Source organism: Oncorhynchus kisutch, linkage group LG8 (genome assembly GCF_002021735.2).
Source record: "Oncorhynchus kisutch isolate 150728-3 linkage group LG8, Okis_V2, whole genome shotgun sequence".
Lineage (NCBI taxonomy): Eukaryota > Metazoa > Chordata > Actinopteri > Salmoniformes > Salmonidae > Oncorhynchus > Oncorhynchus kisutch.
The window spans coordinates 13,247,100-13,273,077 of record NC_034181.2 but is presented as its reverse complement, the minus strand read 5'-3'; positions in this window follow the sequence as shown (position 1 = coordinate 13,273,077).

Below are 25,978 nucleotides of genomic sequence, written 5' to 3'. Positions count from 1 at the left end.
CTATCAAAACTGGTCGCCTAGAGCGTTGGGGACAAAGAATAAAAGGAGCAGATTTCTGGGCATGGTAGAATATATTCAGGGCATAATACAAGTCCACTATACAGCAAATGTCTTAGTTACATGATTGTTTAACTAGCAAAGGAGTTTTCCATTTGAAGGCACAGTATTAATGAAGTTTGGCATTGAGGACGAAAACTAGCATTGTTCAGCTAGCCAGCTAGTTTAGCCAGGGAAAACCAGGGAAAATGAGCTCAGGCCTAGAGGGCTAGCTACGTAAATTCAGGAGACTAATTGTAGTTTTTATGCTCTGATATCAGGAGCTGGCGGCAAAAAGTTAGAAGCTGAAGAAAATAAATCAGATGACTTATATTTAAGGAAAGCAAGTCGATATACAATCAGCTGTAACTGTCAATAATAAAACAGAGCTTAAAAAAATATTTTTGAATGAACCCAGAATGCAGAAAATGATTGGTGAATTCTCTTCTAGACACTGAAGACTCCTCCTCACCACTCTGTGGAGATGGGTAGACCGCACAAAGATTACATTCCACCACATTCAGCAAAAACAAATCAAAAATAGACTTCAATTAACACATTTAATCTAAAACACATATACATGTATGTGTCTGGTAATTCTTACAGTCACTTTTACTGATTGATCACACAGAAGGCAAGAGACACAGAAGATTGTAAGTCGATGTTTAATCAAGGACCCTGCCTTTTTCCACCTTCCGATGGCAAAACAAATCTTTATTACTATTGCAGATCCAGCCCCTTCGTGTCGCTGAGTTTCATCATACTTACAGCGAGTGACAAAAAGGTAAATTTATCTTATTATACCTCTGTTGAATAATAGATTGGGGTTTAGAGTTGTGGGTACCAGTGCAGCTGTTACCTTCCTCTCTCTTCTCCTAGAGTAGACTGTTACTGTGTTGTGTCATTTCCTGTTTTCTCCAATGAGTGCACGATCTCATCTGTCCCTCTATAATGTCTATTATGGTGGTCTAGGGTGCTCTGGAGGTATGGGAAAGAGCTGGGGCCACTCTTGTAAGGTAGTGAACCCAACACCCCTCCTCTCAACCATACTACCCTCCTCCAACAGATGGGGTTCAGGTGGAACATGAATGTTTGTGTCAAGGAGACACCTAGTGGATCTCTAAACTTGTAATATCCATTGTAAACTTTCTGTTGTTGTAACATTTGAACTTAACATGGTTTACATGCTAATACCTATTGCTGTATTAGGACTACATGTTTCTCCTTTGCATATAATTTTTGTATCAGGTTTAGTTTTGGGGATATTCCTTAAAAACAGACTGCAACATTTTAGTAGCCTAGGACTGTGGCATGTGTCTGTTCACTTTCCCTCCACTGCGCGCAATATACGGGACACACAAAAGCAGCCCAATTTACAGCTGCAATTTATACTGAACAAAAATACATACTCAACATGTAAAGAGTTGGTCTCATGTTTCATGAGCTGAAATAGTATATCCCAGAAATGTTCCATGAACAAAAAGCTTATTTCTCTCAAATGTTTGTTTACATCCCTGTTAGTGAGCATTTCTCCTTTGCAAAGATAGTCCATCCACCTGACAGGTATGGCATACCAAGAAGCTGATTAAACAGCATGGTCATTACACAGGTGCTCCTTGTGCTGGGGACAATAAAAAGCCACTCTAAAATGTGCAATTTTGTCAAACAACAACACCACAGATGTCTCAAGGGAGCATGCAATGCTGACTCAAGGAATGTCCACCAGAGCAGTTGCCAGATTACTGAATGTTAATTTCTCTACCATAAGCCACCTCCAACATCATTTTATAGAATTTGGCAATACGTCCAACCAGACTCACAACAGCAGACCACGTGTAACCATGTTAGCCCAAGACCTCCACATCCGGCTTCTTCATTTGCGAGATCGTCTGAGACCAGCCAACCGGACAGCTGATGAAACTATGGGTTTGCACAACCAAAGGATTTCTGCACAAACAATCTCAGAGAAGCTCTGCAGTCTTGACCTGACTGCAGCTTGGCGTCGTAATCAACTTCAGTGGGGAAATGCTCACCTTCGATGGCCACAGGCACGCTGGAGAAGAGATCTCTTCACAGATGAATCCTGGTTTCAACAGTACCGGCAGATGGCAGACACTGTGTATGACATCTTGTGGGAGAGCGGTTTGCTGATTCCAACATTGTGAACAGAGTGCCCCATGGTCGTGGTGAGGTTATGGTATGGGCAGCTTAAGCTACGAACAACGAACACATTTGCATTTTATCCATGGCATTTTGAATGCACAGAGATACTGTTGTCGTGCTGTTTATCCGCCGCCCATCACATCATGTTTCAGCATCTGAAAATCTGAATCTGAAAATGACCCAGTTCTTCCATGGCCTGCATACTCACCAGACATGTCACCAATTGAGCATGTTTGGGATGCTCTGGATCGACATGTATGACTGTGTGTTTCAGTTCCCACAAATATCTACCAACAGCTATTGAAGAGGACTGGGACAACATTCCACAGGCCACAATCAACAGCCTGATCAACTCTATGTGTGTCACGGCTGATGACCCGCTCTTCCACTCTCAACTGCTCCGCCGATCACCCCTCGTGCACCCCCCCCCCAAAAAGAAATCTTGGTGTTTCTGTGGCCGCGGTCCCCGGCGTCGTCGCTTTCCTTCCACCTTCCTTGGTGTCTCTTTCCAAGGAAGGGTTTCACAACCTCCCATCATTTCTTCCCAGGTCCAAAACTCCATTACCTCCGTCACATGCTGCTTGGTCCTTGCTTGGTGGGATATTCTGTCACGATTGTCCTAATGAGCTGACCCAAGGCGCAGCGTGATTGAAGTTCCATATCTTTATTACGGTGAAACTTTAAACAAAAACAATAAACCAATAACGAAACGTGAAAGTAGTGGTGCAAATGCACAAACACAAAACAATATCCCACAAACACAGGTGGGAAAAATGGCCACCTAAATATGACCCCAATTAGAGGCAATGATTACCAGCTGCATCCAATTGGGAACCATACAAAACACCAACATATAAATATTGAGCTAGAACACCCCCTAGTCACGCCCTGACCTACTACACTATAGAGAACCAAGGGCTCTCTATGGTCAGAGCGTGGCAATGTGAAGGAGATGTGTCGTGCTGCATGAGGCTAATGGTTAAACCAGATACTGACTGGTTCTCTGATCCACTACACTACCTTTTTAACAAGGTATCTGTGACCAACAGATTCATACCTGTATTCCCAGTAATGCGTAATCCATAGATTAGGGCCCAATGAATTTATTTCAATTGACTGATTACCGTATATGAACTGTAACTCAGTAAAATCGTTGAAATTGTTGCATGTTGCATTTATTTTTGTTCAGTGTACATTGAATTCACTGATGTGAGTGCATCGGGCTGTAATTTAATAAAGTACAGCATAGGACTCAACTGTCAACTCATTTATACTTGCGTGTGTTGTGTGTCCTAGAGTCCCTTAATAGGACTCTAGGACACCAGCATGTGAATCCTTTTATCTAATAACTTTTTGACAACCAAGATGATGTTTTTTGTACAGCAATGACCCGTCGCAAGACCCACTGGTTGATGCTTATTTATAAAACCCTCTTAGGACTTACTTCCTCTATCTGAGATATCTACTGCAGCCGTCATCCTTCACATACAACACCAGTTCTGCCAGTCACATTCTGTTCAAGGTCCCCAAAGAACATACATCCTTTGGTTGCTCGTCTTTTCAGTTCGCTGCAGCTAGCGACTGGAACGAGCTGCAACAAACACTCAAACTGGACAGTTTTATCTCAATCTCTTCATTCAAATACTCACTCATGGACACTCTTACTGACAGTTGTGGCTACTTTGCGTGATGTATTGTTGTCTCTACCTTCTTGCCCTTTCTGCTGTTGTCTGTGCCCAATAATGTTTGTACATGTTTTGTGCTTCTACCATGTTGTGCTGCTGCCATGTTGTGTTGCTACCATGTTGTGTTGTCATGTGTTTCTGTCATGCTATGTTATTGTCTTAGGTCTCTCTTTATGTAGTGTTGTGTTGTCACTCTTGTTGTGATGTGTGTTATGTCCTACAATTTCTGTATCTATTTAGATTTTTTATCCCAACCCCCGCTCCCACAGGAGGCCTTTTGCCTTTTGGTAGACTGTCTTTGTAAATAAGAATTTGTTCTTAAAACTTGTTATGGCTGCAATCCCGGTAACGGGATCGATATGACAACTACCAGTGAAAGTAGAGGGAGCCAAATTCAAACCACAGAAATCTCATAATTACAATTCCTAAAACATACGTGTTTTATATCATTTAAAGCTACTCTCATTGTTAATCCCACCAAAGTGTCCGATTTCAAATAGGCTTTTCAGCGAAAGCACTAAAACGATTATGTTAGGTCTCCACCAAACCACAATAAGCACAGCCATTTTCTAGGGAAATATAGCATTCACAAAAAATAGAAATAAAGACTAAATTAATCACTAACCTTGAATTAACTTCATCAGATGACACTCATAGGACTTCATGTTACACAATGCATGCATGTTTGTTTGATAAAGTTCATATTTATATAAAAAAATCTGAGTTTACATTGGCTATTTAGATTCACTAGTTCCAAAAACATCAAGTGATTTTGCATAGCCACATCGTTTCAACAGAAAGACTCATCATAAATGTAGATGATAATACAAGTTATACACGTGGAATTATAGATATACATCTCCTTAATGCAACCGCTGTGTCAGATTTCCAAAAAAGTTTACGGAAAACGCAACACATGCAATAATCTGAGACAGCGCTCAGAACAGAAGCCAAATTAGCCGCCATGTTGGAGTCAACAGAAACCAGAACATACATGATAAATGTTTCCTTACCTTTGATGAACTTCATCAGAATGCAGTCCTAGGAATCCCAGGTCCACAATAAATGCTTGATTTGTTTGAAAATGTCCGTTATTTATGTCCAATTAGCTACTTTGGTTAGCGCGTTTGGTAAACAATTCCAAAGTCACAAAGCGCGTCCACTATAACGTGACGAAATGTACAAAAGTTCCGTAACAGTCAGTAGAAACATGTGAAACGATGAACTGAATCAATATTTAGAATGTTGTTTAACTATATCTTGAATAACGTTCCAACCAGAGAATTAGAATGACTTCACATGAGCGGTGGAACGCAGGTGCTTCCCCTGTGAACACGCATAGTGAATGCGTGGTCGTGGCAGTGGTGACTATTTCCTGTGTCATTCGACCCCCCTTCACATTAGAGTCATCAGACAAAGTTCTATTGACTGTTGACATCTAGTGGAAGGCGTAGGAAGTGAAAACTCATCCATATCTTGCTGTAATTTCAATGAGAGCTTGGTTGAAGATCTGCCACCCCCAGAAAGGTCGAAGATTCGGTGATATGATACAGCAGTGGCTGGCTCATGTGTCTGTGGGTCTGGGACGGAGAAGGGGGTAGCTGCAGCTCAATATGGCAACCAGAGTAGGTTATGGGCGTGTGGGTGGGTCGGAAGTAATGTAGTGGACGTGTGGAAAAGTTTAGGTTTTGTCGAAAGGAATGTAGTAGGTGTGCGGACAAGATTAGGTTTGTCGAAAGGAATGTAGTGGGTGTGTGGAAAATATTAGGTTTGTCGAAAGGAATGTAGTAGGTGTGTGGAAAAGATTAGGTTTGTCGAATGGAATGTAGTAGGTGTGCGGAAAAGATTCGGTTTGTCGAAAGGAATGTAGGGGGTGTGTGGAAAAGATTAGGTTTGTCGAAAGGAATGTAGTAGGTGTGTGGAAAAGATTAGGTTTGTCGAAAGGAATGTAGTAGGTGTGTGGAAAAGATTAGGTTTGTCAAAAGGAATGTAGTAGGTGTGTGGAAAAGATTAGGTTTGTCGAAAGGAATGTAGTAGGTGTGCGGAAAAGATTAGGTTTGTCGAAAGGAATGTAGTAGGTGTGCGGAAAAGATTAGGTTTGTCGAAAGGAATGTAGTGGGTGTGTGGAAAAGATTAGGTTTGTCGAAAGGAATGTAGTAGGTGTGTGGAAAAGATTAGGTTTGTCGAATGGAATGTAGTAGGTGTGCGGAAAAGATTAGGTTTGTCGAAAGGAATGTAGTGGGTGTGTGGAAAAGATTAGGTTTATCGAAAGGAATGTAGTAGGTGTGTGGAAAAGATTAGTTTTGTCGAAAGGAATGTAGTAGGTGTGTGGAAAAGATTAGGTTTGTCGAAAGGAATGTAGTAGGTGTGTGGAAAAGATTAGGTTTGTCGAAAGGAATGTAGTAGGTGTGTGGAAAAGATTAGGTTTGTCGAAAGGAATGTAGTAGGTGTGTGGAAAAGATTAGGTTTGTCGAAAGGAATGTAGTAGGTGTGTGGAAAAGATTAGGTTTGTCGAAAGGAATGTAGTAGGTGTGTGGAAAAGATTAGGTTTGTCGAAAGGAATGTAGTAGGTGTGTGGAAAAGATTAGGTTTGTCGAAAGGAATGTAGTAGGTGTGTGGAAAAGATTAGGTTTGTCGAAAGGAATGTAGTAGGTGTGCGGAAAAGATTAGGTTTGTCGAAAGGAATGTAGTGGGTGTGTGGAAAAGATTAGGTTTGTCGAAAGGAATGTAGTGGGTGTGTGAAAAAGATTAGGTTTGTCGAAAGGAATGTAGTGGGTGTGCGGAAAAGATTAGGTTTGTCGAAAGGAATGTAGTGGGTGTGCGGAAAAGATTAGGTTTGTCGAAAGGAATGTAGTGGGTGTGTGGAAAGGAGTGGGTGTGTGGAAAGAAAAGTAGTGGGTGTGTGGAACGGAGTGGGTGTGTCGAAAGCGCTCTGCTATAGGTTAGACAATTTTGATTGAACTGTGTTTTTTTACCACACAACTAATATTACATTGAGCTACCATACCATGAGTGATTGGGCTAATGTTTTGAAGCCCGAGGATGAGTCTGAGACTTATTTCACTGTTAGTATTACATAAATAGTCTTACTTTTCAGTTATAAAACTGCTGATTGTTTATTTTTGCTTAAAAGTACTGATGATGGGTCTACTGTTGCTTCATGCATTGTATGTGTGTGCTTACTGTGACTTTCACACTGATACTAGGTAGCTACATACCATGCCGTTGCTGGACAGTAGTGCTTGTCAAACGGGAGCGAAGGTCACTGTGTACCGATATTGCCGTTCATGCCCCCCATTGAGTAGACTGCATGTGTATGTATCAACATGACTATCTACAGATGGTTATCAATATTTGTTATTTCTTCTGTAAGCTGCTATCCTACCTGAAAAATGTAGCTGCAGTTAGTCGTACTTACTGGGAGGAGGGGTGTGTGTCTGTGAGTCATGAGTAGCTGCTTACAGTGTCCGTGTCAACGGCTGTATGGAAAGCTAATTGGGCAGATTTGTTGCCCCTCAAGACTGTTTTGCATGGCTGATTGAGCTACACGATGAGTCAATTGTTGACAACTGTTGCATTTGAGCTAAGTTTAACCCTAACCCTTTTCCAAAACTTAACCTCATTCTCCTAACCTTGAAAGAGGAGGAATTACTTTTTTCTTCTGTCTTTAAATCACTTGCGTTTGGTCTGATGTGAAGGTGACCTAACGCAGACTTTGTGACACCACACCCTTTAGAGCAATGTCCCAAAAAATGTTGTTTTTGTGACATTGAGCACATTCAGAAAGTTAAATGTCATCAACCTCATGTTTGAAAAGAGCTGGCTAATGGACTTCAATACCCCTGTTCACAGATCCTATGGCATTTGAACAACACAGATATTGTGCTGTTGAGAAGGCTTGCCACTCATATAGACATAAGAGAATAGTTTCTGTATATCTGTGAACTTGCCGTTGTCTTTTGAGGTGTTCTTTGTATTGAAATGGTAACCATGACAAAGGACGACACTGGAGATATCAGAATTCTATCTTGACTACAAAGACACCTTAGCTCATTTTGTCCTACAGACAGTTACTTGTTTCTTCAGCACAGTGTTGACAGGCATGACAGCAAGTCCAGCTTTTGAGGCATTCATCCAGTTTTCCAGTCATGTACTTGGTCTGCATGAATAATACAGTTCTTCAGAAAGCGCTCAGGGCGGGCGGGCGTTAGCTACTTCTGTAGTTCTAAACATGAAGTGTATGAGCCTGCATTGAGTGACAGTGACCATTGATCAGGGAGAGGCAGGAGACAGGTGGACAGAATAATAACAGGGAACTCCATATTCTCTGTTTCTACAGTCCCTTACTCTTTCTGTCTCTTTCTTTCACTCTTTTGTTCTTCCTTTCGTCTCTCTCTCACACGTGTGCTCATGCGTACACACACTCACACACACAAACGTATGGAAACACATACACGTTCACACATACATGCACACATTGCACTTACACATGCCGTTTGGGAAGAATCGCTGGTCTTCCAATGTCTGCACTACCAGAGGGGATAACAGAGAGTTACAGAGAAGTAGGACATTGTATGGCCTGCAGCTCCTCTTCAACAGTAAGATGGTGTCTCCAAAAATATATATACATATTAATGTTGCAGGAGAATAGAACAAAGACCAGTCGAAGACCATATACTCTTCATTTGGATAGTCCATCTGTAGATGCTCTAGAAACTCTCCACAGTAACAAGTCAATTGCATGTCTGTTGACTATTTTGTTTGTCTGTATTCTTCTGAAGTTTTCAAAATATTCACTTCTCCATGAGGTACCGGTAATACCAAAACCCAAACATTGTCAAATCCATAGATATACTGCATATCATCCAAACATGTTTTTAAATGTGCATGTTTTTAGTGACTCATCTCTCTCACACAACCACTAAAACGACTTAAGCGATCTTCATGGCAAATGTTTTTCCTTCGTATGTTTCTCCCTCACAAGGGAGCCATTAATCCATAAGACATAGCTAATGGGGCTGATGGTACCTAGTGGGGGAGTGTGTAAACCTTGTATTAGGATGCATTTGATTTTTCAATTAAAGAAGACGAAATGTTGATCAATTGTTTCCATGAAGCCTTATTTTACAAGAAGCTACATGATGTGGGTAATGCCTATGCAATACTAAGAGCAACAGTAGACAACTGCTCCCCTACTGTTTACATCAATTTATCTGGTGGCTATGGGAGTTTGGCTGGGGCTGCAGACTCACATTTTGACATTGAGTATTTTTTATGACTGATTTGAAGACAGTACCGTTTCCGTGTCCCAGAGCTACAGAATTTTTTGAAAGAGCTACAACGTATTTTGTCGCTAGGAATTCCCCCAGGCTGGTTACCCATATTTTGTGTTGGACCTTGAATTATATTCCTTTGTGTCTCAGTAGGGTCTACATAACAGTAGCTAATGAGATGGTAATCTGGACCCAGGTCAGCGATGGTAAATGCCACCCATACACATCAATCACTTCCCCGCAGTCATTCAGAGGCTCCAAGGCACCTCTCAGAAACATATCCCAATTATAATAGAATTCATAATTAAATCATTTAACAGCCTTTCTGACTCTATGAACACACACTGGACTCTAACCACAAACACTTATAGTGACACCCTAACACACACACGCACGCACGCACACACATGCACACAAATGCACACATTCACATGCGCACACACGCACACACACACACACACACACACACCTCATACGCTGCTGCTACAGTTCCAGAAACATTGCTGCTACAGCTCAGTCTATTATCTACCCTGTTGCCTAGTCACTTTACCCCTACCTACAGTATATGTACATAGCTACCTCAATTACCTTGTACCCCACCACATTGTCTCTGCACTGGTACTCCCTGTATATAGCCATGTTATTACTTCGTACACCTGCACATCGACCCGGCACTGGTACTTCCTGTATATAGCCATGTTTTTACCTGGTACCCCCTCTATATAGCCATGTTATTTTCCACTTCCTGTTTATAGCCATGTTATTTATTACTTCCTGTATAGAGCCATGCCATTATTGTTATTAGTTCTTCACTGTATATTTATTATTTGTGTCACTTTCTATTTTTTTTATTATTTTGATCTTTATCTTTAACACTGCATTGTTGGAAAAGGACCCGTAAGTAAGCATTTCAATGTTAGTCTACACCTGTTGTCTGCGAAGCAAGTGACAAAAATTGGGATTCAATCAAAGTGCTTTTGACTACTCAGTGATGAGATTGGAAAGATCCTTCAACTGAAAAAGAGAATGTCAAGTTTTGTGTGCTGATTACTAGAACTAATGGAAATGGGAGGATCTGTACTAACTTGAAACTGAAGAAGATGTCTCAGAAGGAACAGAGTTCACTCTGCTACATCCTCTTTATGGAGATATTCCGGAATATTCAGGGAGGCATTTTATCAGTAATGATAAACTCTCCCTGCGACAGTGAACCATTAGCCATGTGGGTCAGAGTATAGTTGGTCACCTCTCCCGTCATATAGGTTTGATCCTAACCATATCCCCAGTTCAGACAAGAGAGAGCACGCTGGTGGACAAGACTGATTGATCCCACAGACAGATGAAGACAATAACACTGCACAGAGCAAACATGGTGTGAGGTTGTTGGTGAATGAAAAAAATGCGGAGACAGGCGCAGGACACAGATATGAGTAATAATCCAAATTCACTCAAAATATAAGTAATGTTCCAACAAGGAAAAACACAATATTCCAGAGCACAAAAGAACGAACCCACATGACAAACAATAACACACAAAACAGGGAGGGAAGCCAGAGGGTTAAATAAGGAACATTAATTAATAGAATGGAAACCAGGTGTGTATGAATAAGACCAAACAAAACGAAAATGAAACATGGATCAGTGGTGACTAGAAAGCCGGTGACGTCGACCGCCGAACACCGCCCGAACAAGGAGAGGGACCAACTTCGGCAGAAGTCGTGACACATGGCATCCATTTACTCCAACCAACGAGTAAGAAATAGAGTGGTGTTTGAATTAGAGATACTTTTTATTTAAGTGTTTTTATTACCTTTATTTAACTAGGCAAGTCAGTTAAGAACGCATTTTTATTTATGATGGCCTACCAAAAGGCAAAAGGCATGACGCGGGCTGGGATAAAAAAATATATACAGTGCCTTGCGAAAGTATTCGGCCCCCTTGAACTTTGCGACCTTTTGCCACATTTCAGGCTTCAAACATAAAGATATAAAACTGTATTTTTTTGTGAAGAATCAACAACAAGTGGGACACAATCATGAAGTGGAACGACATTTATTGGATATTTCAAACTTTTTTAACAAATCAAAAACTGAAAAATTGGGCCTGCAAAATTATTCAGCCCCGACCAAGAAACAATTCGTAGGCAAATGACAAGACTGTTGACATCATGTGGAAGCTGTAGGTACTGCAACCTCTGCTCCATTTAATGTGGTTCACGTTTAACAATGGGTTGAAGTGGCGCATGGATATATTTTCCCATTTTCAGTGATCAGATTTTCCTGCACTTTTCGATGAAACGCACGTTCTGTTATAGTCAGTTTTATAACCAGTTTTATAAACGTCTGAGTGTTTTCTATCCACACATACTAATCATATGCATATACTATATTCCTGGCATGAGTAGCAGGGCGCTGAAATGTTGCGCGATTTTTAACAGAATGTTCGAAAAAGTGGGGGGTAAGAGCAAGAGGTTTTAACAGAATGTGACTGGCAGAACGGGTGTGGTGTGTGGAGAATGACGGCTGCAGTAGGTATCTCAGATAGAGGGGAGTGAGGTCTAAGAGGGTTTTATAAATAAGCATCAACCAGTGGGTCTTGCGACGGGTATACAGAGAGGACCAGTTTAAAGAGTAGTATAGAGTGCAGTGATGTGTCTTATACGGAGCAATGGTGGCAAATCTAATGGCTGACTTGTAAAGATCATTTAGCCGCTCGAGAGCACCCTTACCTGCCGATCTATAAATTATGTCTCTGTTATCTAACATTGGTAGGATGGTCATCAGTGAGCAATATTCCTATCCGTCATATTTTTAATCTGAGCCGAGAGGACATTTTTTGTCCTCAGGCCTTGAGGGAAGCCAAAGTTATTCCGCTACCCAAGAGCAGTAAAGCGGCCTTTACTGGTTCTAACAGCAGACCTATAAGCTTGCTGCCAGCTCTTAGCAAGCTGTTGTAACAAATTGTGTTTGACCAAATACAATGCTGTTTCTCTGTAAACAAATTAACAACAGACTTTCAGCATGCTTATAGAGATGGGCATTCAACATGTACTGACACAAATGACTGATGATTGTTTGAAAGAAATCGATAATAAGAATATTGTGGGAGCTGTACTATTAAATTTCAGTGCAGCCTTAGATATTATTGACCATAACCTGTTGTTGAGAAAACGTTTGTGCTATGGCTTTTCAACCTCTGCCATATCGTGGATTCAGAGCTATCTAGCAAATATAACTCAAAGGGTTTTCTTTAATGGAAGCTTCTCTAATATCAAACATGTAAAGTGTGGTGTACCGCAGGGCAGCTCTCTAGGCCCTCTACTATTGTCTATTTTTACCAATGACCTGCCACTGGCATTAAACAAAGCTTGTGTGTCTATATATGCTGATGATTCAACCATATACGCATCAGCAACCACAGTTAATGAAGTCACTGAAACCCTTAACAAAGAGGTACAGTCTATTTTGGAATGGGTGGCCAGTAATAAACTGGTCTTGCACATCTCTAAAACTAAGAGCATTATATTTGGTACAAATCATTCCTTAAGTTCTAGACCTCAGCTGAATCTGGTAATGAATGATGTGGCTATTGAATAAGTTGAGGAGACAACATTTATTGCAGTTTTTTTAGATTGTAAACTGTCATGGTCAAAACATATAGATTCAATGTTTGTAAATATGGGGAGAGGTCTGGCCATAATAAAGAGTTGCTCTGCTTTTTTGACACCACAATCCAAAAGAAAGTTCTGCAGGCTCTTAGGTTTGTATAATCTTGGTTATTGTCCAGTCGTGTGGTCAGTGCTGCAACGAAATACCTAGTTAAGCTGCAGCTAGCCCAGAACAGAGCGGCACATTTTGCTCTTAGTTGTAATCAGAGGGCTGATATAAATAATATGCATGCCATTCCAGTCTCTCTTGGCTAAGAGTTGAGGAGAGACTGATTATTTTTATAAGAAACATTAATGTGTTGAAAATACAAAATTGTTTGCAGAGTCAACTATGAGAAGAAGTAAAGGACAGCTCTAAACCCTCACACCAGTTGGGAGAGGGGCATTCTTCTTACCAAACCACATGACCTTTGTTTTGGAGGTTTTCAGAACAAGGTTAAAGGCAGAGAATGCTTGTTGGACACTAAGAAAGCTTTGTTGTGGAGCCTTTATCACAAAATCTGGGGAGGGGGCAGCTGACTATAAGACTGAATAGCCTGCATATAAATGGATGAGAGAGCTTCCTACTGCTTGAGCTATGTTGTTGATGTAAATTGAGAAGAGTGTGGGACCTAGGATCGAGCCTTGGGGTACTCGCTCGGTCAGTGACAGGCAGTGGTTGAGAAAGCAGATGTTCAGACTTTATACACTGCACTCTTTGAGGTAGTTAGCAAACCAGGCCAAAGACCCCATCAGAGACATCGATACTCCTTAGCCGGACCACAAGAATAGAAGCGTCTACCGTATAGAAAGCATTGGCCAAGTCAATAAAAATAGCAGCACAACATTGCTTAGAATGAAGGGCAATGGTGACATAATTTAGGACCTGTAAGGTTGCAGTGACACGTCCTTAGCCTGAGCGGAAACCCGAGAGAATACTTTAGACGTCAAGAAAGCCAGTCAGTTGAAACACTTTTGATAAACAGGGCAAAATAGAAATTGGCCTATAACAGTTAGGATCAGCTTGATCTCCCCCTTTGAATAAAGGAATGGGAACCTCCCCAGCAATGGGAACCTCCCCAGAGAGGAGGGACACGCTTAAAAGTTCAGATAGGCTTGGCGATGATATGGGGCACCAACCTTAAAGAAGAAAGGGTCTAAACCATCTGACCCAGATGTTTTTTGGGGGTCAAGTTTAAGGAGCTCCTTTAGCACCTCAGACTCATTGACTGGCTGTAGCAGGGCAGGGGACAAATAGGGAGGAGGATCGGAGATAGTCGCATTAGAAGGGGTGGGAGATGAGAAAATGTCGGACAGGCAAGGAGGCATGGGATAGTCAAATAGGAATCCTAAATTAATGAAGTGGCGTTAGCTATTGTGAAGGAACAATGCAAGAGACACTCCTGAACGTGAGCAGGTTGAGGAATGATATTATGTAAATGAAAATGGAAACAACTTTGAAGTATGTATCAAAATTTGGCAAGGAAAGCCAGACAGTGACTGGCCAAACATACAATCTTGTTGTCAATGAAATAGGAAATATTTTTTAGATACATGTCTATTATGGGGTATGCTGTAGCCTGTTAATACTCACCATAGCTTACCACACCTCTTCATCTACCCTGATCACTTTCTATCACTGTGCATTTGTGTCTTAAAATGTAATCATCATCAATCAATCAAATGTATTTATAGAGCCCTTTTTTACAACTGTTGTCACAAAGTGCTTATACAGAAACACATCCTTAAACCCCAGAGAGCAAGCAATGTAGAGGCAAGGGACTAGAAAAAACTAGGAAGAAACCTAGAGAGGAACCAGGCTCTGGCTGTGCTCTTGTTGTAGTGAGCAACTTCACTATGTTTCCCCAACCGCTGTCTAGGTTGGGAGGATTATGTACTGTGAGCGGACTAATTGGGCATCACTCTAAAGCGGGAAGGTGGAATAAACGAGTCAGGAGTAGGTTTTCTTGATTGAACACAGTTCTCTATTGAGGGCATTTGGTCAACACAAACACTCCAACATAATCAATGAAAATCTCCCAAGAAAAAACATCTTCTATTCCAGATGAAACAGGAACACAATAGGATTATCTTTAAACTACAACAAAAGTCACGGGCTTGTCACCATCTTAGTGGTTCTTCATGGATAGCTCCTCTGTCTTGGTGGCCATCTTCCATCTTCCAGAGATAGTTTTCCCCCCTTCTCTGCTGGTTCCATACTCTCTCTTATAGGGGAAGGAGACTATGTCATTAGTACCGTCAGCTGTGCTTAATTGCCTCTGGTTACCTTGTCTCCCATGCCTTGTTGGGCTACTATCCGTGAGCCCAGCCTGCCCTCTGGTGGTCCTTCCACATACCTTCCCCCTCAGGACCGAACCGGAGGGCCGGGCCCCAGACGCACCGTCTTGGTCGCGTCGGGACAGCGCGTCTGCATTCCCGTTCCTCGATCCGGCCCTGTGGATGACATGGAAAGAGAACGGTTGTAAAGACGAAAACCATCTGGCTATTCTGTTGTTATTGTTTCTCTTACCAGCCATTCACGTGAGGGGCGCATGGCCAGTAACTAATGCAAACCTCTGACCCAGTAGGTAGTACCGGAGATAATCGAGGGCCCACTTAATGGCTAAGGCCTCTTTCTCTACGGTAGCATACCTCTGTTCCCGATCGCTGATCTTCCTACTTATGCAGAGAATTGGCTTCTCTGCTTCACCTTTACCCTGAGCTAGTTTTTATTTTTATAATTTTTTATTTAACCTTTATTTTACTAGGCAAGTCAGTTAAGAACAAATTCTTATTTTCAATGACGGCCTAGGAACAGTGGGTTAACTGCCTGTTCAGGGGCAGAATGACAGATTTGTACCTTGTCAGCTCTGGGATTTGAACTTGCAACCTTTCTGTTACTAGTCCAACGCTCTAACAACTAGGCTACCCGAGCCCCGTATCCGAGGCGTCGACCTGCACAATGAACTCTTGTGAGAAGTCTGGAGCCTGTAGAACGGGATCAGAACACAGGCCATCTTTTAGCAATTGAAAGGCCTCTTCCGTCTTTCCACTCTACCGGGTTTGGCAGGTTTTTCTTGATGAGGTTTGTGAGGGGGTTGGCAATGGTTGCATATCCTGGAATAAAAAGGCGATAATATCCCGTTATCCCTAAGAAGGCCAGGGCAATTTGTGACTGGCCTCGACCTCGGACCAAGCGAGACGTTCCCATGAAAGATGGCCTGTGTTCTGATCACGTCTCGCTTGGTCCGAGGTCGAGGCCAGTCACAAATTGCCCTGGTCTTCTCTGCTTGTGGGCGTATTTTCCCATTCTCCACGGTGTACCCCAGGTATTCCGCTGCGGACAGGCCCAGTCAGCATTTATTTGGTTTGGCTGTCAACCCTGTGGCTTCCAAACTCACGAGCACCGCCCGTAATCGCAGGAGGTGACTATCCCAGTCCTCGCTGTGGATGACCACATCGTCTATGTACGCCGCTGCATACTATTGATGGGGCCGTAGAATGGCGTTGGAAAGTTGCAGCGGGCACCATGCAGTCCGAAGGGCATCCTCACATACTGGAAAAGCCCCTCTGGGTGGCGAAGGCAGTCTTTGGGCGATCCTCCGGAGCCACCGGCACTTAACCTATATCCCTTCGTCAAATCCAGGGTGGTGATGAACTTGGCCTTTCCTAAGCGCTCCACGTGTTCATCCACACGGGGCATGGGATACGCATCGAATGTAGAGATGGCATTCACGCCCCTAAAGTCGTTGCAGTGTCTCATACTACCATCAGATTTGGGTACCAGGACTATGGGACTGGACCACTCACTCGTCGATGGCTCGATCACGCTCATCCTCAACATCTCCCTTACCTCGTTCTTAGCGATGACTCGGTGAGCCTCAGGAATCCTGTAAGGGAGGATATGTACCTTCTTGCCGGGTTTAGTGTGAATATGGTGGAACAGGACATCTGTTTGTCCTGGGAATGGAGAGAATATTCGACCGAAGTTCATAATCAGCTTGTCTAGATGTCTTGACTACTCCGGCAGGAGAGTTTGGCCACGAAGCACCTGTGGTAGAGCCTCCTCTTTTCCTTTGCCCTCCTGGGCCATCAAAGCCACCTCCTCCTCTCGTCCATGGTACGTCTTCAACAGATTATGTGATAGAGTTTGACATTCTTCCTCCTGTCAGGTTGCTTGATGAGGTAATTGACCGGTGAGACCCTTTTCATTACCTCGTAGGGCCCCCTCCACTGCGCCAGCAAGCGATGTTCGGCTGTGGGCATGAGCACCATCACTTTCTCTCCCACTGTGAACTCACGGGGGGGTCGCAGACTTATCATAGGCCTGGTCTTGGGTCCTTTGTGCTTTCTCCATATGCTCCTTGAGTATGGGCCACACTGCTGACAGGCAGTCTCTCATCAGGGTAACATGTTCTATTGTGGATCGAAAGGGTCAGGGTTGGGTCTCCCAGGTCTCCTTGGCTAAGTCGAGGAGCCCTCGACAGGGTCTGCCATAGAGCAAGTCAAACGGAGAGAATCCAGTGGATGCCTGGGGTACTTCTCACAGGGCAAACATTAAGTGTGGGAGAAGCATGTCCCAGTTTTTCCCGTTTCGGGACACCACTCTTCTCAACATGCTTTTAATCGTTTTGTTCAAGCGTTCACACAACCCATCTGTTTGAGGGTGGAATATGCTTGTACGTATCTGTTGAACCTGATATAACCGACACAAGTCCATCAACCGAGACATGAGCAGGGTTCCCTGATCGGTTAAGATCGTCTTGGGGAGGCCCACACGAGAGAACATCATGAATAACTCCTTGGCAATTCCCTTTCATGACATGTTACGCAGGGGTACGGCCTCTGGGAACTTGGTAGCGTAATCTATAAACACTAGGATGTATTCGTGTCCTCTGGCGGATTTTGGGAGGGGTCCTACGAAGTCCATAGCTATGCGTTCAAAGGGAGTCTCTATGATGGGGAGAGAAATCAAAGGGTTACGTAGGTGTGACCAGGGAGCTGTACGTTGACATTGATCACACGTCCTACAATACCTGGCCACATCCGGGTGACCCGGGGCCAATAGAATCTCTGCATGATTCGGTCAATAGTCTTGTCTCGTGCCAGGTGTCCTCCTAGGACGTGGGAATGGGCTAACTGTAGAACTGTATCCCTATATGGTCTAGGCACCATTAGTAATTCCTGGTTTTCCCCCCTTTGTCGTACGACCCAGTATAAGAGACCCCGCCTGATTGCATAGTAAGGAAGAGGGGGCTCACCTGATCTGTCTACGTTCCTCCTGTCGATCACCTTCACCTTCCTCATGGCCTCCCTTAGGTCTGGGTCTCTATGCTGCGAGGTGCCGAACTGTCCCTTTAATTCCTGGGGCAGGTCGACCTCGGTAGAGGGATGTGGAGGTTGTTCCCCATCCCCATCAGGGGTGACCGAGGAGAATCCCTTCCAGGTTCCCTCCTCGGATGGAGCTTCAAATATATCCCTTAGCGCCTGGTTGCTCCTTCCTTCCTGTGTTGTGGATAACACTTCACAGGTGTCTTCATCAGTGGTTTCCTGGAATATCTGTAAATGTTGGGTCGCTATTTCTTCCTCTGCTGTAGAGTACGAGGACGCGGCTACGTCTCCTTGTAGGACTACTACCTCGGGCTTGGATTTTCTCTTCTTTTCTGTCCCCCTTCTTCCCGTGCATAACGTCATCTGCCGAAGCTTCTTATATAGGGGACAGTCTCTCCCGATCAATGATTGGCACCATCAGCTGGGGCACTTTCCCTGCCCTGACTGTACACCTTCCTTTTGGAGTGAGAATAGGCAGATTCACAGTGTGTAATAGTGGGTGTCTCCATGGATACAGGATACGGCTACTTTGTCTGGTAGCAGTGTTGCGGAGGTCAACATCCACTCCTCTACTAACGTAACCGTACCTCCCGAGTCGAGAATGGCTACCACATCTTGTCCTTCGACTCGAACCGGAATCTCTGGGGCTGGGGCTATCTCTGCTAACCAACAGTTTTGATCCTGCCCCCTCAAAACGGGATGTGTGGGGGTAGGCAGTGATGACTCCGTGACCATGGGCTCGTCCTTGCTAGGACATTGTGGGGCATAATGGTCTGGAGACTGACATTTATAACACCGACTCTGCTGTGTGGTGGCTGACTTCTCCCACCTCCGGAGGGGGTTTAGACGTTTCGGTGGCAGAAGCACCGGGGTGAGTCGTGGTACGGATTGGAAGAATCCTTCCATTCCTCCTTGGTCATTTTTAACAACTCCCCTGTAGACCGATATGTTTCCACCGCCTGGGCTATGTCGTCGGCTGACAATGGGTTGGCTTGCCCCACAACCCTTTTTAAGTCACTGGGTAATTCCCTCAATATCTTGTCCACTACGAGGGTCTCTATCACATGTCCTACTCCCTTTCCAGGTTCTAGCCACTGTTTCAGTCGTATTAATGCGAAGATCTGGGCACGGACGGGTTGATCAGCTGTGTAGGTCCATTGATGGAACTTTACGGCCCTATCTCTGGCAGTCAGCTGGTACCGGGACAGGATCTCGGTTTTTAGTCGCCCATAGTCCGCAGCTTTGTGGGAATCCAGGTCAAAATAGGCTTCCTGAGCCACCCCGGTCAAAAGAGGGGCTAATGCGCTCTTCCATTCTGTGGGTGGCCACTCTTCCAAGGTCATGAGGAAGGCCTCAATATCATCCTCTTTGGAGAGATGAGGTAAGATGGCGTGAGCAGCCGCTCTTGGCTTAACTCTGGGTTCTTCTCGCCGGCTCAGCTGTTGTTGCAGGAGTTCTATGGTTGTCTGCTGTGCCGTGATCAATTGTTGTAGTAGGGCGTTATCCATCGTTCTTGAATGGTTCCTCCGGGTCTACTGGAAGAATCTTGATTTACTCACTTATCCTTGTGTCACGCGTCCACCTAATGCCCGAATTCTCCACCAATGTGAGCGGACCATTAAGCTGTGCTTAATTGCCTCTGGTTACCTTGTCTCCCATGCCTTGTTGGGCTACTATCCGTGAGCCCAGCCTGCCCCCTGGTGGTCCTTCCACAGTACCAATACATAAGATGTGCCAACTGATAACGTCCAGGGATTTGGCAAATATGTGTTCTTTCTTTGTCAGCGCTGAAAACAAACTGTAGCAATGTGGTTTGAACCATGGCCATGTTTGCAGAGAACAGCTTGCAATATCTTAATGAATCCCATAAAATGTCAGTTTGTATCCAAATCCAGAGCTATCTATTGCTTCTCCTGTTCAGGATCAAAGCAAAGACCTGGTGCATTTTCAATCCTCTGCAAAATGGCAATCATCATGGAGTTAGTCCCTCATATTATCCATGTTCTGTATTGAATGTTAACGTTAGCTATAAATGTGAGAAATTGTCCATTTATAAATGTTTGATTCGGACTCTAAACTAAATGTGATCTCCCATTCAGTCTGGCAACGCACGCACACATACACACACACACACACATAGACAGACAGGGACCAGAAATCGGCTCTGGCATTAATAACACTGTTTCTTTTCCCCTTGAGGCCCCCACTATTATCCATGTAATGATAATTTTGTGGGACAAACCCAGAGTCCACCCATGCACACACACACACACACACACACACACACACACACACACACACACACACACACACACACACACACACACACACACACACACACACACACACACACACACAGTGTAATGTCTTGTCTTGAGATGGTGTCACAGCTGATGCTTTGGACCACCACCAGAGTGCCAACACCTCTGGGAATTAGCTATTGTTCTCGGTATTGCAATGTCCCAAAGGAAAGATTGCTGCTTCAAGTGACTGGCTTTTCCAGACAGCCAGCAGGCTACTAAGAGCTTTTAAAAGTCTCACTTCAAGGGTCTACTCTTTTTCTTAGAAATGCAAGAGAATTTCCAATGGGAGATTCTTTAGCCCCTACAAAGTTAGTAGAGAAAAAATGAAGTACAAAGAAGGGGTGAGAACTTAGAGTTTTTAGACTCCCACTCAACGATAAACACGAACACCAAAAGAATCCACAAGCGACAAACAAACAGCATATTTCATGTTGTATACTTTGGACACTGCCAACTCCTTTGGGTGGAACAGGTTGGGTTGCAGAGGTGGTAGGCTTGTAGACTTGTTTACGTACTGCTGTGCGGTTTGTCGCTAACATTTCATTGCTACTTGCCAACTTTACGGTTTTTACTTTTTAATTACTGATTTATATTTTGAATTTTTCTCTCGCTCGACTTTTTTCAACTCATTCAACTTTTTCAACCCGGACGCTTTATCTGGACATGGTTCTGCAGCACCTTCAGCAGGCGAAGTTAATATACCTTCTAATTGCAGTCGCTGTGCTCATAATATACAGGGGAACGATCGCCTTATGGTGAGGATAGATGTTCTGCAAGCCCAGCTTCAGACACAATCATTAGTCAAAGGTAATTTAAGAGTAGGACAGGATGAAACAGCGTTTCTGCCACCAATAAGTACAGATAGTAGTAAAAATCCCCTTGCACAGTCCCCGCAGCCGGACAATTTTCTCACGGCTTCTGGTGGGAAATGCTGTAGGAATGCTCAACAGGTGTCACTCATTCAGCCGACAGAAACTTTCAACCAGTTCTCCCCATTAAGCAATGAGTTGGAATCAGGTCTCTCTTCCACCCATTACGGGGTCTGAGACGCCGAAGCCTCCCAACATTATCTCTCAAAAATGTAACATCCTAGTCATTGGCGACTCATTACCCTAAATATTAGACTTAAAAATAATCATCCAGCGATCATATACTGTTTACCAGGGGGCAGGGTTACCGACGTTAAGGCTATTCTGAAGATGGTGTGGCAAACGCTAAAACTGGCGAGTGTAGAGAGTATAGGAATATCGTTTATCCACGTTGGCACCAACGATGTTAGGATGAAACAGTCAGAGGTCACCAAGCGCAACATAGCTTCAGCGTGTAAATCAGATATGTCGGCATCGAGTAATTGTCAGTGGCCCCCTCCCAGTTAGGAGGAGTAATGAGCTCTACAGCAGTCTCACAACTCAATCGCTGGTTGAAAACTGTTTTCTGCCCCTCCCAAAAGATAGAATTTGTAGATAATTGGCCCTCTTTCTGGAACTCACCCACAAACAGAACCAAGCCTGGCCTGCTGAGGAGTGACGGACTCCATCCTAGCTGGAGGGGTGCTCTCATCTAATCTAAGAACATTGACAGGGCTCTAACTCCTCTATCTCCACAATGAGATAGGGTGCAGGCAAGGCAGCAGGCTGTTAGCCACCCCTGCCAGCTTAGTGGAGTCTGCCACTAGTTTAATCAGTGTAGTCAGCTCAGCTATCCCCATTGAGACCGTGTCTGTGCCTCGATCTAGGTTGGGTAAAACTAAACATGGCTGTGTTTGCCTTAGCAATCTCATTGGAATAATGACCTCCTCCATTCCTGTCATTATTGAAAGTGATTGTGATATCTCACATATCAAAATAGGGCTACTTAATGTTAGATCCCTCACTTCTAAGGCAGTTATAGTCAATTAACTAATCACGGGTCATAATCTTGATGTAATTGGCCTGACTGAAACATGGCTTAAGCCTGATGAATTTACTGTGCCTCTCCTCCTGGTGACCATATCACCCGTGCATCCAGCAAAGGCAGAGGTGTTGCTAGCATTTATGATAGCAAATGTCAATTTACAACAAAATAAATGACTGCATCTTTTGAGCTTCTAGTCATGAAATCTATGCAGCCTACTCCATTTTACAGGCCTCCTGGGCCGTATACAGCGTTCCTCACTGAGTTCCCTGAATTCCTATCGGACATTGTAGTCATGGTAGATAATATTCAAATTTTTGGTAATATTCACATGGAAAAGTCCACAGACCCACTCCAAAGGCTTTCGGAGCCATCATTGACTCAGTGGGTTTTGTCCAACATGTCTCTGGACCTGCTCAATGCCACAGTCATATTCTGGATGTAGTTTTGTCCTGTTGTCACGTTCTGACCTTAGTTCCTTTGTTTTGTCTTTATTTTAGTATGGTCAGGGCATGAGTTGGGTGGGTTGTCTATGTTAGTTTGTCTAGGATTTTCTATTTCTGTGTTTGGCCTGGTATGGTTCTCAATCAGAGGCAGCTGTCAATCATTGTCCCTGATTGAGAACCATATTTAGGTAGCCTGTTTTCCATTGTGTTTTGTGGGTGGTTGTTTCCTGTTTAGTGTGTTTGTTTCACCTTTCAGGACTGTTTGTTTGTCGTGTTTGTTGTTTTCATTAAATAATATGAACACTTACCACGCTGCACCTTGGTCCTCCTCTCCTTCCCCAGACGACAAGCGTCACACCTGTGGAATAAATATTGTGGATCTTAATGTTTTTCCTCATAATCCTGGACTATCGCACAACCATTTTGTTATATTTGCAATCGCAACAAATAATCTGCTCAGACCCCAACAAAGGATCATCAAAAGCTGTGCTATAAATTCTCAGACAACCCAAAGATTCCTAGATGCCCTTCCAGACTCCTTCCACCTACCCAAAGACATCAGAGTACAAAAATCGTTGAATCACCTAACTGAGGATCTAAATTTAACCTTGCGTAATACCCTAGATGAAGTCACACCCCTAAAAACAAAAAACATTTGTCATAAGAAATTATATCCCTGGTATACAGAAAATACCGAAACCTGATGCAAGCTTCCAGAAAATTGGAACGGGAATGGCACTACACCAAATTGGAAGTCTTCTAGCTTGGAAAGACAGTACCGTGCAGTATTGAAGAGCCCTCACTGCTTCTCGATCACCCTATTTTTCCAACTTAATTGGATATAAGAGCAACGTCAACTCACTAACATTACGACCAGGAATACGACTTTCCCGAAGTGGATCTTCTGTTTGGCCTACCACCCAGGACAATGGATCGGATCCCAGCCGGCGACCCAAAACAACGACACCAAAGAAGAGGCAGACGGAGCGGTCTTCTGGTCAGGCTCCGTAGATGGGCACATCGCACACCGCTCCCGAGCATACTAATGACCAATGTCCAGTCTCTTGACAACAAGGTAGACAAGGTAGATGAAATCCGAGAAAGGGTTGCATTCCAGAGAGACATCCAAGACTGTAATGTTCATTGTTTCACGGAAACATGGCTCACTTGAGACACGCTATCTGAGTCGGTACAGCCTTCACGCCAACAGAAACAAGCATCTATCTGGTAAGAAGAAGGGTATTCCACGCTTCAAGATTGCTTCGATCACATGGACTGGGATATGTTCCGCATTGCGGCGAACAACAACATTGACGAATACGCTGATTCGGTGAGCGAGTTTATTAACAAGTGTATCTGTGATGTTGTACCCACAGCATCTATTAAAACATTCCCCAACCAGAAACCGTGGATCGATGGCAGCAATCGCGCAAAACTGAACGAGTGAACCACTGCTTTTAATCAGGACAAGGTGACCAGAAACATGATCTAATACAAACAGTGTAGCTATTCCCTCCGCAAGGCAAACAAACAAGCTAAGCATCAGTACAGAGACAAAGTGGAGTCGCAATTCAACGGCTCAGACACGAGAGGTATGTGGCAGGGTCTACAGTCAATCACGGACTACAAAAGAAAAACCAGCCCCGTCGCAGATCACGATGCCTTGCTCCAGACAGACAAAACAACTTTTTTGCTCGCTTTGAGGACAATACAGTGCCACTGACACGGCCCGCTACGAAAACCTGTGGGCTCTCCTTCACTGTTGCCAACGTGAGTAAAACATTTAAACATGTTAACCCTCGCAAGGCTGCAGGCCCAGACGGCATCGAGTAATGCGCAGACCGTCCTCAGAGCATGCACAGACCAGCTGGCTGGTGTGTTTACAGACATATTCAATCAATCCTTATCCCAGTCTGCTGTCCCCACATGTTTCAAGAGGGCCACCATTGTTCCTGTTCCCAAGAAAGCTAAGGTAACTGAGCTAAATGACTACCGCCCTGTAGCACTCACTTCCGTCATCATGAAATGCTTTGAGAGACTAGTCAAGGACCGTATCACCCCATTATTTTTGACCATAGCGTATGTGTAGGTATGTACGGTAGGACCAAATCAGAGAGATAGGTAGGAGCAAGCCCATGTAATGCTTTGTAGGTTAGCAGTAAAACCTTGAAATCTGCCCTTGCCTTAACAGGAAGCCAGTGTAGGGAGGCTAGCACGAGAGTAATATGATCAAATTTTTGGGTTCTAGTCAGGATTCTAGCAGCCGTATTTAGCACTAACTGAAGTTTATTTAGTGCTTTATCCGGGTAGCTAGAAAGTAGAGCATTGCAGTAGTCTAACATAGAAGTAACAAAAGCATGGATAAATTTTTCTGAAAATACATGATAAATGTTTCCTTACCTTTGATGAACTTCATCAGAATGCAATCCTCTATCAAATAGTAATAATAATATGCATATATTAGTAACTGAGACTGAGGAGCTGGCTGTTTACAATGGGCACCTTTTCATCTAACCGACTCAATACTGCCCCTGCAGCCATAAAAAGTTAAAAGGTAATTTACCTCCTTCACAAGTGCAGTCTCAGTGCTATGATGGGGTCTAAAGCCAGACTGAAGCATTTTGTATCCATTGTTTGTCTTCAGGAAGGCAGTGAGTTGCTGCGCAACAGCCTTTTCTAACATTTTTGAGAGGAATGGAAGATTCGATATAGGCCGATAGTTTTTTTATATTTTCTGGGTCAAGGTTTGGCTTTATTACTGCCATTTTTAGTGAGTTTGGTACACATGCGGTGGATAGAGAGCCGTTTAATATGTTCAACATAGGAGGGCCAAGCACAGGAAGCAGCTCTTTCAGTAGTTTAGTTGGAATAGTGGTCCAGTATGCAGCTTGAAGGTTTAGAGGCCATGATTATTTTCATCATTGTGTCAAGAGATATAGTACTAAATGACATCAGCGAATTCGAGGATCGGTAGGATGGTCAGTTTTACAAGGCTATGTTTGGCAGCATGAGTGAAGGATGCTTTGTTGTGAAATAAGAAGCCAATTCTAGATTTCACTTTGGATTGGAGTTTTTTGATATGAGTCTGGAAGGAGAGTTTACAGTCTAACCAGACACCTAGGTGTTTGTAGTTGTAGTTTGTAGTTGTCTAAGTCAGAACCGTCCAGAGTAATGATGCTGGACAGGTGGGCAGGTGCAGGCA